Here is a 13,389-nt window from a genome sequence, read left to right as displayed (position 1 = left end):
GGTCAGATGCTGGTCGGTGTGTAAAAAACTAACTCAGTTGTTTGGTGGTGGCTATGGCGGAGCTTCCACAGATTCAGTAACATTAATAAGTGGTGGAGGCCAGCAGGTGGATGAGAGAAAGGGGAGGCAAGAGGAGAGACCCGAGGCGGCCGCCGGTCTGAGTGTCAGGTGAACTGAACTTCAGGTAAGAAGTTATGACCTGCAGTCTATCTGGGTCAGATATAAACCAAGTTTAGGTGGAGTTTATTTTCGTTATGCTGCCTTTTTACAGAGTTACAATAACTCATACTGCGTACTAGCTAGCATGACGGAGTTTCTATACAGCTGGGTTTGTGCTTTGATGTTACTGATAGTGAACTTTATTTTATTAATAAGGTTAGTTAGTAGAGTTGCCAACCGTCCCGTAAATTACCTAAATTACGCGTTTGATGTTGAGCTGAGAAGGGACACAGTTTGTCCCGTACTTCAGCTAGAATGGAAAAAGACACAAAGGTGGATTTATTCTGTTACTCGGCACAGCTGCCTCTTCTTCTCTCATTCTCTCCCCTCTCTCTCTCTCCTGTTGCTACTTCAATCGTGAAACTGATCAATGATCAGCTGATCGGCTTTTCCCTCTTGTTTGTTTATCGCCCACTTTGCGCCAGAAAGAGGAAACCGCCGGATGTAGCGCTAAACAACAGCAGCACGTTTAAGTTTGATCAGGTGTTTTTAGAATTTATTTAATATTTCTTTTTAGTAGCTGATGTTTGCTGGAGCCACAGCTGCAAAACCTGCTGGTCATGATGTCGGTTTGGTTATCTGGTGAGAGGGAAACATGCAGATGAAACCAGGAGATGTCCTTACTGAATCATCAGAGCTGAACAGGTGATGGAGAAACAGATTTACCTTTTAGGTGACATGAATGAGTTGAAGGGTTGGGTTGAATATTAACAAACATGCCATATTGGCCCAGTTTATTTCTCTTATCATTGTTGTGAGGAGACCATAAATAGCATTTGTATTTTCTGTTGTACAGTTCATTTGCTGTCATGGAGTTCTTGTTATGGATAAAAAGTGTCTTTTTTTGTTTCAAAACAGCTGATAACTATTCGCTGATAGCTGCCAACATCTGCAAACAAATATAATTCTATAAAGTGGTTCTATATATTGCGTAACTGTTCATATAGAGCATTATTAAATTTATTGCTAATGCAATCATATGGCACACTGACTTCTGAGGAAATTTTAAATGGCACTCAAAGGTTGCCTACCCCTGGTCTAAAGTATTCATAGTGTAAATACAAAAAACAAAAACAAATAAATCATAGGCAGCTAAATAACAAAAGCTTTGAATTAAAGATAGTGTTACAGGTGTGCAGATTGATCCAAATGTTGACAGTATCGATACCAACCCTGGTTTTAAACATGAACTATGAAAAATGTCTCTACCGTTTTTTGTTGACTGTCATGTCTATTTTATTTAAATAACACGCTAAAAACAGAAGCTGAGCCAGAGTTTAGAGACAGGCACTTTTACACTCCAGGTCTCCCCCCGAAAAAAGAAGAAAAAAACACGTTTCAAAATACACCAAAAACTGAAACGTGGTTTTGTTGTGTTAACTAATTATTTTTATAGGTATATATCACCACTGGTGATTTTGTGGTCATTAAAACGTGTTCAGGGTTTACAAATTAATGATGATTCATCTTATGAATCATGACACACAGATCTCCCCTACATAAGCTGCCTTTATAGGTTAAAAGTATCACCAACACTGATCCTGGCTTTACTTACAAGTAAATAAGAATAACACAGTGCCAAACGCGGGGAGGTTTAATGTTACATAAATACATGTTACGCTCCACCTGTGCTCACGCCTAATTAAACATACCCACTTATACCCAGCTCCTCACCTAGCCCACCTTCAGCGCTGTTTGCCGCCTTGTGATTGCACCAGTGCTCACACGCTAGCGCGCGCGAGGAGGGTGAGCGGCACGTGCATGCGCCCGTTCCACCTGGCCCAATCACGTACGAGGAAGCTGAGAGCAGCGCTACAGTCTGCCGCCGCTGCCGTGGAGCTTCGCATTGACCCGCAGCTCGGCCAGCAGCTCACCTGACAGGGCTGACAGCCCGAGAAGACCACGCAAGATTTTCTCCTCTGAAAAGTATCATTCGCTAACACCAACGGCGTCGGAGCCCTGTCGTCCGTCCGGTGAGTCAAGCGGGACGGTAACCGCCGCATCATCACGCTCTGTGTGTGTATGTGTTATGTGTTTGTGAATGTGCGGTGTGTAACTCAGGTGTGGAGAGTCGTTGCACCGTGAGGAAGCATTTTAGTGAGGCGATGAGCGTTTAACCTTCCTGCTCCTTTGTGGGGGTTTTCTCTGAGGTGACAGTCGAGGTGTTCTGCAATGCAGTCCAGGTCCAAAATTACATCATTTTGGTGATTTGGTGTAGTTCAAGCCCAGAATCTGTTGCTTTGCTGTGCATAAACGTCATGACTGTGTATCTCAGTATTTCTCTGTAGGACTTGACAGCATCAGTTTAAAAAAATAAATAAACAAAAAATACTTAGAAATGCTTGCTACATTACATTTCATTTTTCCTCCTTAAAGAAAAGTAGTTAAAGTTCTCCATTTAAACTATTTGAAAAGTTTCTTTATACAAGAGTGTAAAATACTCATGATTTTTAATTAAAATCAGGAAGTAACCTATCACAAAATTAAAATGTAAACAAATATGATTAGTGTGTAGTGCTCCTTTGGGGCTTTTGCATTTCCTGAAACTTTGTGCCAAAGTACAAATATATTGATTATAGCTTATATGCATATAGAGTGTGTTACTACTGGAGTAAAAACAAGTGTTTCACCAGCACAAGCTAATCCAACATGTAAGTCAGTGCTGGTTTTGTCTCAGCCCCTGCTTTCCTTGGCTTTTGTACACTGCTATCCATGCCCAGATGAGTTAGTGGAGTCCATTCAAGTGCTGGGAACAATACCCTTCAGAGGGAGGGGAAAAAGGGGGGGTGTCTCCTTGGGTCAGGTCAAGGGGGGGTGGGTCGCCCCCCGGGTTGCTGTGGAGGCAGAGAGTAACATGGAAAACTCAATGCTCTGACGTCAGCCCGAGGAGGAAGATATTTAAGGGGGTTTGATTTATTTGTGTGGGAGCAGGAGAGGGGGCTGAATAGTTGGTGGCAACTTGGGTCCCAAACATGCCCAAATCTGTCAGCTATGAGCTGTCTAATACAGGAAAAGAGCTCAAAATGAAATTAAAGGCAAGGAAGAGTGCCACGCCTTTCACAGTGCGCCTCTAAGTGTTCAGAGTGGGTAATGTCAGCCGTATGCATGTGTACCTGTGGGTAGTCTTTCCCAGGTATTAAAATGTATCCTAATGAAGCCAGCTCAAGTGTCTTGGTGCCCCTGGGTAAACACTTTCCTCACTGCCGTGTAAACATGTTTGCATTCCCTTCATGTTAAAACCTACCGTTGTCTCTATGGTGACCTGAACACCTGCTTTATTTGTCACCTTTTGTACACCCGATTCTCACTCAGGATGTGTTTGTTAAGGCCTAGTTTCCTCCAAAATCATACACAAAATAATGTGATTAATGCTTAAGCTTCTGTGGCAGTCAGTGAAGCCAAGCGGTGCAGCGAGATTTGCTTAAAGCCGATCTTGGCACGAGCCTCATATTGCTGAAGCAACAACTGGAGCCCAGAGCCAGAGAAGATAGACAGGCGGTTGCCTGCTGCAGGCCAGACACTGAACACCTGTTAACAAAAGAACAAACGCGAGATGAATAAAGCTCTTCTCGCCTTTTTTTTTTTTTTTTTTTTTAAATCTGCAGCCTCACAGACGGTGTATCCCGTGCCATCTCATCCCTCCATTAGTGTCACTATCCCGCCTGAGTAGGTTTTGGTTTCACCTGGGTTTCTCTTCCTTCTGTATTTTTTATTAGGTTAGATTCGGGGCTTGTTTTGTGATAGGATGTGTGTTGTTGTTCTGGAAAATTGGAAGCTTTGGCCATGCTTTGTCATCATTAAGGCTTTATTTTCTAGTAAAAATACAAATCCTACAAAGTACTACAGAACTAAAATACTGTGGTGTACATGGTGTTTTCTGAGCCTTCAGGAATGACATAAGCACGATCAGCATGATACAGTAAAGGCAGTGAGTTTGTGTTATATTTAACAGAACGACACCCATTTTTCTGTTAGCTCTGACCAGCTGACAAACTGTCTGTTCTGTTTGTAAAGAAATCATTGCATCTACATTGCCATTTATTGCAAAACTAACAGAAAAACAGAAATTAAATACTTGCATGCAGACTGCAGCCAGAACCTCACAGATTTGAAGCAGAAATTCCTTCATAAATAGTGACGTGGTTGCTGCAGGGCTGGGGTTTAACTGCAAGATGACTTTGGAGCTTGGTTTTATATTGGAATAAAAGCAGAATACAACCAACAACTAAGTCCACCGATGCAAAGAGACATGTTGCAGGCAAGTTGCCCTCATTAGCAACTTGTCTGCATTTATAAATTAGACTGCACTTATTTGCAAATCTTCACCTATCTGTTTAAGAGTGACTCCAACTGTTTGGAGACGGGTTGCCTCCCACTTGACGACCTGTGCAATCGCCCTGTGATCGGAAGGGATTGCACAAGGAGGCCGCTGTCCTTTTTTTACTATAGTGAGTCAATGTGGAGAAAGGCTCGGGTATAGTGAAATATCTCAGTGGTGTCATGCCAGTCCTATTAATTATAACCAGAGATATTGTAAAGCAATGACATGAAAGTCATATTGAAATACGAAGTAGACTTTTTTTAATGCCAAAGTTGCTCCCTCAGACCCAATCATCAACTTATAACTGGTGAACAAGGACTCGCATCATCCAAGCCAGCATGGCAGCTGAGGTTCATGACAGTTTCAGTTATTGTAGCAAAGATCTTTTTCTTGGGTATCACTGTCCATCGTGTGAATGAGCACAGCATTTGTTCAGTGCCATGGTGCAATGGGGACAGATGCTGATTTTGTGTGTAACATTAATGAATCTGTAATCGTATAGAATAAATATAAAATTGAGAGAACAGCTTTTTTGAGCCTCGTTTTTAAATCAGATTTGACTTGTGAGTCAATATGTGCTGTTTTACAGCTTGTTTTACAGTAGTCACCAAGACTTTTAGTCATTCATATAGATGATGGTATGGTGTAAGTTGCACAAATTAACCGTGGAGATGGCTGCTTATCTTTTTTTTTTGTTTGTTTTTTTGTTTTTTTTAGTTTAACTTTTTGTCCACTCACTAAATTGCCTGAAGATGAAATTTAGCTCAAGAAAACATCTATTACCCAAGTAGATCTTTTTAAAAAGCCTTTGTACAAATAGCACAAATACTTAATCCGAAATATCAACAGTGCTGCAAATTAATCACTGAGTCCATTATTAATTTCAGCAGTAGTAGAAATGGTGCTAAGTTTGAGTCTGATGTGTCGAACGCTCTGGTACACATACTAAATGAGGTGTTGGTCCAAACATGTTCTGCTTGGCTGGTTATTAAGAGGATTGGCACAGATTTTTTTTTGTTTGTTTGAGATTTAGCACTGGTATTACTGCTGGTTATATGATTAAATGAATTCCCTCCGGAGTTGCAGGTTAGCTGACAGGTGTGGTACCACCAGTTCCACAGCCAGGATACTCATTCATATTGGTCTTAACTGAAGCCTGCTTAAACAGTAATTGACAGAGGCACCTCGCGTGCTCTGCAACTGGCAGCTTTAATCTTTAAAATCTGAAAACCTCGTTTCAGTGGCAGGCTGCTATTAGCAGATTTGTGCTAAGCTAGGGGGATATGTTGTGTTTTGGGCTGCTGTAGGTGTTTGTGGTACACAGTAAGGCACAGTGAAGGGAAGACAGTTACAAGGTTAATTTGAGGTTTGGCATCCAAAGTTAAGATATATTTATACTAGGCTGTTGTCTTCAGCCACGAAGTGATTTGGAGTTGATGTAAGCTGTAATATAATTCGTGACGCTGTTGGCAATCCTTGTGTTTCACCCATTTACAGCTTTAAAGTGCAAAATCATTTCTCCTAGCTGTCACCAGGCTAGCGCTGTTTCTCAGTGCAGCAGAGACAATGAAAACAAAGGCTTTAAACATGCAGGGAGGCTTTTCTATTGTTGTCCATGACTGATCTGTTTGAGATAGATTTGTCAATAATTACAAAGAAGATTATTTTGGCTGCTGGCAAAGGAAATGAAGCCGGATTGAAAAACACATTCACTGACTAAGTAGTTTTTAGAAGACAAAAATAAAACAGAGTCCCTCTTACAAATCAAACATTTCATTCATGATTCCTAAAAAACAAATGGTCAGTACACTTCTTTTCCTCAGTGCCAGGCTCAAAAACTATTTCACCAACATGATTTAATAATGTGTCTTAACTATAATATTACATTTGCCTGACTTTTGGTCAACTCACTGTTACTGTTATTTGATATAATAAAGCAGCTGCCTAAGTCGGATAGCCAGTGTTGAAGTACAAAAGTCTTGAAGACCCGTGTTTCTTTCTGTTTTGCTTTCAAGGAGTCAGACTTTATTTTATTTTATTTTTTTATAGAAAGGTCTTTAGCAACAGCTCTCCACGCTTTGTGAAGTTTTCCTTTGGACATTGACAGCTTTTTCACCAATTTTCAGTCCAGTTCTTAAATGTGACATTTTCATAGGAATGTTTTTTGTGGCTATTAAGCCACTTAACACTGACCTATGAATCATTCAAGCATGAAAAAGGCTCCAAACCGAAGGGATTGACAAGTGTTGTGTTTACATATAGTAGACAAAGAATAGTTTAAGAACTTTGTTGCTAGCAGCCTTTCACAAAAACACAAAAATGTATCATCAGATTTAGATCCACCATGTAATACTGTGTGAGAAGCATCAACTTTTTCAGCTTTCAGCGTGACAATGGTAAATGGACTGATTATTATTTAGCAGAGCACTCAAAGCGCTCTATACAACATGCCACATTCACCCATTCACACAAGCACTTTCTTCTAAGCTTTTAGTGCTTCCTAGCTAACATTCATACACAGTCATACTCCGATGGATGTATCGGAGAGCAATTTGGGGTTAGTATCTTGCCCAAGGAAACTTGACATGCAGACTGGAAGAGCCAGGTATTGAACCACTAACCTTCCGGTAAGTAGATGACCTGCTCCACCTCCTGAGCTACAGCTCATCCCAAATACACTGCCAATACAGTAAACACATACCTGGATATAAAAACACACAGTGGAACGCCATCAGTCATGGGTTGGCTTCCTCACCATTACTGAAGCAGTGAACATATTGACAGAGAACAGAACAAAAGGCAGCCAACATCCAAATAAGAGCTTCAGAAGTCCTTCAAGAAGCCTGGAGAACTTTTCCTGAAGACTACTTAAAGAAATCTTTTGTTTATTTTCTGGATGTAGCATTTGTGTGTTAGACCTCTGCAGTGTGCTTATGTGAAAAAAATTACATTTCACTATATTTAGTATCAATTTTTCATTTGACACAGATTGTCAGCAAAGGTTCTATGTTTAAAAAAACACTGGTAAAAAAATCTGCTTTCAAGTGCATTTCCCCCATCTTTAACATACAGCGTATTAGTGAAAAGCTCTGAAATTACAAGAGCCATTTTTCCTAGAAAAAGGAGCTCATTCATTGATGTGAGCTTGCAGCTTCTTTATATGACTCATTAAACTTAACTGTGTAGCAGCAAAGCACAATGTCATAACTCTTGAAGTGATCATTAATCAGAACTTTATGTGCTACAACTAGCTCACTAAGTGTTTTGTTCTTTCCTGACTGTATTTAATAACCCAGAAACCCACAAAGCTGTTGTTTCAGGTTCATTCACACTGATAGCACTTGCTAACTACAACCAATTCATTGTCCCTGTAGGTGTGCCCTTTGTAAGAATGAGCTGTTGCTGGTTTTGGTACGGTTACAGAAAGACACAAGATGAACATTACAATAACCTGTAACCAACAGCTTTTCTTGGTGCTCAAATGTGAGTAGAGACAGGATGGGGAAAAAAAGGATGTTTACTAGTGCCGATATTGCATCAATACAATGACTTTAAATATGAATATTTTATAAAATGAAATATATATTTATCTGAGAATACTATGAATAAGAGGGCTCACCTCAGCTAATAGCAGGCAACCTTTCTGCAAACAGCTGTCTTGCTGTATTATCAGAAACAGATTCAATGTAATTGCCAACTTGACTCCATTCAATTGCAAGCTGATATCAGACTTACTCTGTCTTACTGCAACATTTATGGCAGGTTTTAGTGAAATCGTTCATTTTGTAGCAAAAAATATCTGACTGAGATCATTTTATGTTATTAGATAAAATACATATTGAAATTTTTAACTTTAAGGTGACAAATCGTAATTTGCATTCCTGCAATACACAGCATATTGCAGAATGTTAAAAATTGCAGTGATATTACACCATGAGTCAATTGTATGCCAGCTTTGTGTCACGTTAATGGGAGCATCCAGGACGTTTCCTTTAAGGATTAAACCAACACTGAGGATTGAGCAGGTGTTTTTCATCGGTTTAGAAGACTGAGGTTCACTGTGGGCTTAAGAAACATTCTCCCCATTCCCTGCTTCTTCACGTCAGTAAAGTTGCATATCTAGAGATGGGATGGAGTAGATAAAATGGCAACATAAGCTTACTGGTGAGCAGCAGTAGGTTAATATTCTGACCTGAAGCAGATTCACTTGCACTGGTGCGATCCAAGTTCAGCAGTGTTGTGGGTTTAGCCTCACATGGCATGAGGTGCCACGCGGTACCTTGGCCTAACTACTCTCTAGACAAATTGAACTGTGAAATAATCTCCTCCAAACCGCTTGTTTCAGATTTGAGAGGAAAGTGCTGCGTTCTGTTTGAGCTATGTTAATCCACTGTGCAGACTCTGTAACACGTTGTTGTTTGTTTCAGGCACCCATACATCACCCAACTTATTCACATCAGTTTTGGGGTGATTATTTCTTTTAACTGATTTAATAATGGTTGATTAATAAGACTAAATGCTTGTAAATGAATTAAATAGCATTTCAGTTCTGTACATGTTGCTTCTTTTGTTATTAATATGTCACTAAACCATTAGTTTACCCAGGTGAGCTGACTCTGGGTCAGCATCTTTGAGATGCTCAGGACAGCAGCAGCTAGACTGGAAGAGAACTTACTTTATTCACGGTGGTATAAATAATTTACTCAGTCAGATTCTGAGGCTTACTTAGAAAATGTAGACGTTGAGGTACAAGCAGGCAATCTGTGAAAATATTTGATAAATCCAGGATTTCCTGAATAATAGGTTCCTTGTTCAGTGTATGCCAGTTAATTTATTCTGGTGACATGGGAGGTGGTTCATTTGTGTGTTATGCAACCAGGCACGAGGTCACAAAGGTCTGGCTATTCATCCGATATTTCATATTTTATCTTTACAACAAACTTCAAGAAGAGCAATTAATATAAAGACGAGACACACTGCACAGTTTATTTGATATGCCACCCTTTTGTTTGAGGATGAGACCGGTGGCTTCATGTGATTTATGAGACGGAGCAAGGTTTTTTTATTTATTTATTTTTTTTATTGCTTGACTACATCACTGATGCTGCTGCAGTCAGTCACCTTCAAAATCCAGAGCTGCGGTCGCTTGGCTGTTTCTGTTCTAAACGGTGTCTTTTCATATTGTCTGTGTGTGAAACGAGAAGTTTTGACAGCTCTTTTGTGCTTGGTATCCGAGCAATAGTTGCCTCGTCACTGTGTGTTTGTGCAAGCTATGTTCCTGTGTGCTGTTGCTACAGCATGCTTAACTCCCACTCTGGTCTGTGTCCTCCTTATTGCAAGCGACGCATGGAAATCAGAGCGATAAGCCAGCATCGTGAGTTTCAAAATAAACACTATGTCCTTTTCAGCTACAAGATAAAAACAGATGCTTGCTATAGAAGCACGCAGAACAAGCAGTGAATTCAATGTGTGTATATTTGTTTATATTAATTGCTGTTTTGCTATTGAAAATTAATTAATAATTTACCTCCAGGGACCAAAAAGAGGCTGAGACGTTGTAGAGCAAAGAAGTGTGGCAGAGACAACTACGAAGCTTCAAGCTAGCATTATCATAGCTTTGCCCAGTTTGATGGCAAGAGAAGGGTCATGTTTAGGTTTTTTTTATGCAATTTGTTTCTCACCAGAGGAAAGTAAGGATTACTTTTTACATGAGACTGGAGTTAACATGCAGTGCAGTTTCCTGTGCTCTGAAAAGAGGCCAGACTGCTCACGGAGGTAGAAAGCACTCGGAGAGATCAGTAAACATTAAGATAAAGTAAAGCTGCTATTTTTGTTTTATTCAAATTCAGTGTCTTTTCATCTTGGCCTGTTGATTAAAGTAAGCACATTCCGTACCTTTTATTTTGTCATTTTATAGACTGGACGGAATAATGATAGTAATTGCTACTGAAATCCCATCACTGGCAGCCCATCACCACTGCTGTTTGGTGAAGTTAGGATCCAGATAGTCGGAAACAAAGAGGTCCGACAGCATCGCCCTACTGCGCTCTGCATAAGCCAGCTTCTGCTAACGAGCGTTCCCATGGAAATGATGACGAAGCAGAATTGACCAAATCCCATGTGAATGCGCCTCTGTGCCCCTACGGTGTGAGTAAAAGACTTGCGCTCTGCAGGGCCGCGCTCACCCTCAGGAAATTGAACTTGAAGCTAGCAACAGGGGATCATTATAGCATGCGGTGGCTCCTTGACCTTCACTGTCACTCATTTGAGAGTTTGAGTGGATTGTGTTTGTTTTGTACTTGGTGGCACCCTGGAAACTTGGTGACAGTTACCTCCAATTAGAATCCTTACAGAATAGAAGGGAGAAAAAATGCTTTGCATGGAGTTATGTAAGGCTGAAATACACAAATGGCAAATGCACAACAGACAAAAGAGCCCATTACTGCATAAATTCATGCAGTAATGGGCTTTCAGCTGAAACAGCTTAAAGAAGCTGCATGGCATGGTGTAGCTAATTATCATTAGATGTAATTCATTCTTCAGCACATGTCAAAGATGGGAGGCACCTCAAATTTAAATTAATTTCTGTCAGTTTTTTTGGTTTGGATAAAGAGGTTGCCTGTCCTGTGCACGCATCCTTAAGTCTCCATTAGCTGCCAAGCACAAAGGCCTAGAGACCAGTTAGTGACAACTTGCTGTAGTGAAACTGAAGAGTTTGACATGAACTGGAAACAAAGAATATTTGCGTTCAAAGTAAAAGTTTTGCCTTTTTAAAATCTGTTGATTGCAGTAGTATGACCTGACTTTTATTTTGGAGGATGGTGTACCATCCTCAAAAGCATCCATTCACCAACCCCTGACTGGTTGGTGAATGGATGCTGGCTGTCACAAAGGGACAGCCAGCATCCATTCGCCAACCAGTCAGGGAATACACATTTTCCTCTAATGACCAGAGGTTGCCAGGGAGATCACCAACTCATCTCTATACCTGTGTGACTGAAGGCTTACTGGTCTACTCCACACTTTGATGTTGGAGGAACAGAGGGAGTGAGGAGTAGCTTTTAAAGATGATATATAAATGCATTTCACACTTGACTTATGCTTCACTCTTTTGGTAAACTTTAGGGAGAGAACTGTATAACTTCATGATATCATCTGGTGTTTTGTTGTTTGTGAGCTCAGTCTTTGGGTCAAGCCTAGTTAAGTTTCTGTGTTTCTTTATTCCCTGATTTTTGCTTTCACCTCTCACTGAGTGTCCCCAAAGGCATAAAAGACACAACAACTTGTTTTTCTGTTCAACTCTCTTCTCAGTGTAAAAGTTTAGTAAGTCTAGAGGGGATTTTTTTTTTCTCCTGAGTTCTCTTATCTCACGTTAAAGTTTGTTTTTGTTTTTTTTGTGTCTTCAGTTCATAAACTTGTTATCTGTTATTTCACCTCATAGAAGAAAACACAAGAAAATTCCAATTTGGAGAGATTTTTGCTCAAAAGACATGCAGACTTGTCAGGTTCGGACAACCGGTAGAGTTGGTACAGATGCTTCTGTGGTTCTCATTGGATCAGTAGCAGTGATATATTTTGGATCAGTAACAGTGATATATTTTGGGAGGCTAAGGATCTACAGCCTTCTGCTGTAGAAGACAGGCGAACTGCTCATAACAACGTGACTGTTGTCAGCTTGGTTTGTGTTAGAGGTAGATGGTCAGTTAATCATAGAGGGTGTGGTGTTTGCTGTCACCAATGAAGAGTGATTGGAGCGAGATTGCCCCCGGGTCGACAGCAGGTGGATGTTTTAGATGAAGCTCGTGGCAGCAGGTGGATGTGTTGAGCCTGGCAACCGCCCGTCTGATTTCATTCCCTCAGGCCTTCCCAGTGTCGTGTTACTGACTGATGTTTTTCCTCCTCTGTGAATCACGTTAGACAGATGACATTGGTTACTGCCCTATTGTTGGTGGTTTTTCCTCATGCAGTGTGAAATTTAATTAAATGAATGTGAAATGCCACAAACCAGTCACTGACACTGGGTCATTCGCTTTAGAGACACAGAACTAATGTACATTAAAGCTGACAGGAACGTTTGGACTCAGTTTTAGAGGAATGGTTTGGCGCATGGAGATATCACACACATGACTGGAACCAATGAAAAACTGCTAGTTTGGCTTTTAGGTGAAAAAAGTCCACCTTTATTAAAACTTTTTAAACTTTAATTCATTTAAATAATTAAGCACAAAAAGCCCGTCCATATAGAAGGCTCATCATCTCTTGGCTTTATATTTTATATATTTAGAATCTATTAGACACACGGTTAGTGCCAGCAGAAGATTCATCTTTTTTAATAACTTAGACTTTTTTATGTGAAAAGCACCTCCCGAGCTTCCTTGTCAGCATCACTTTATGTCTCATTTGTCTAGTCCATAAAGACACCATAATGTGATGCAGTGGTGTTGCAGGGATTAAGTAAACAATCTGTAAAGTGTCAGTTGTGAAATAACAGATGTTTGTTGTCTTTATGGTGTTTCCAAGTTTTTATAGCTTACAGTTTATAGCTTGAGTAAACTGTTTCCTAGCTACACTGCTGCCAGGTGTACAGTAATACTCATAAGTGTCTTATAGCTTTAGTCAGAGCTCACTGTTAACCTGTGAACCTGAGCTCTGATCTTTAAATTTGTTGTGACTGACCTACACTCACAAATCACTTTGCTACGTACACCTAGAAAGTATCAGGTTGGATCTCTTTATGCTTTTAGAAGTTGAATCATGGCATAGATTTAACAAGTTGCTGCAAACGTTCCACAGAGATTTTGGTTGACATGATAGCATCACGCAGTTGTTGCAGATTTCCACCACATCCC

General features: G+C 40.3%; 1 protein-coding gene across 2 annotated transcripts in view; it reads left to right on the top strand.

Annotated features, from left to right (window-relative positions):
- The first annotated feature begins 1,937 nt into the window (after window positions 1–1,937).
- fhdc1 (FH2 domain containing 1) overlaps window positions 1,938–13,389 on the top strand; it is a 29,942-nt gene continuing 18,490 nt past the window's right edge. For both annotated transcript variants that reach the window (XM_040023735.1, XM_040023736.1), the window contains exon 1: window positions 1,938–2,192. The gene's annotated coding sequence lies outside the window, so the exon portion shown is untranslated. The remainder of the gene's footprint in view (window positions 2,193–13,389) is intronic.

The sequence above is a fragment of the Simochromis diagramma genome, unplaced genomic scaffold (assembly GCF_900408965.1).
Source record: "Simochromis diagramma unplaced genomic scaffold, fSimDia1.1 OVJJ01000302.1, whole genome shotgun sequence".
NCBI lineage: Eukaryota > Metazoa > Chordata > Actinopteri > Cichliformes > Cichlidae > Simochromis > Simochromis diagramma.
Note: the sequence above shows the minus strand (reverse complement) of the source record. Positions and strands in the feature narration are given on the sequence as shown.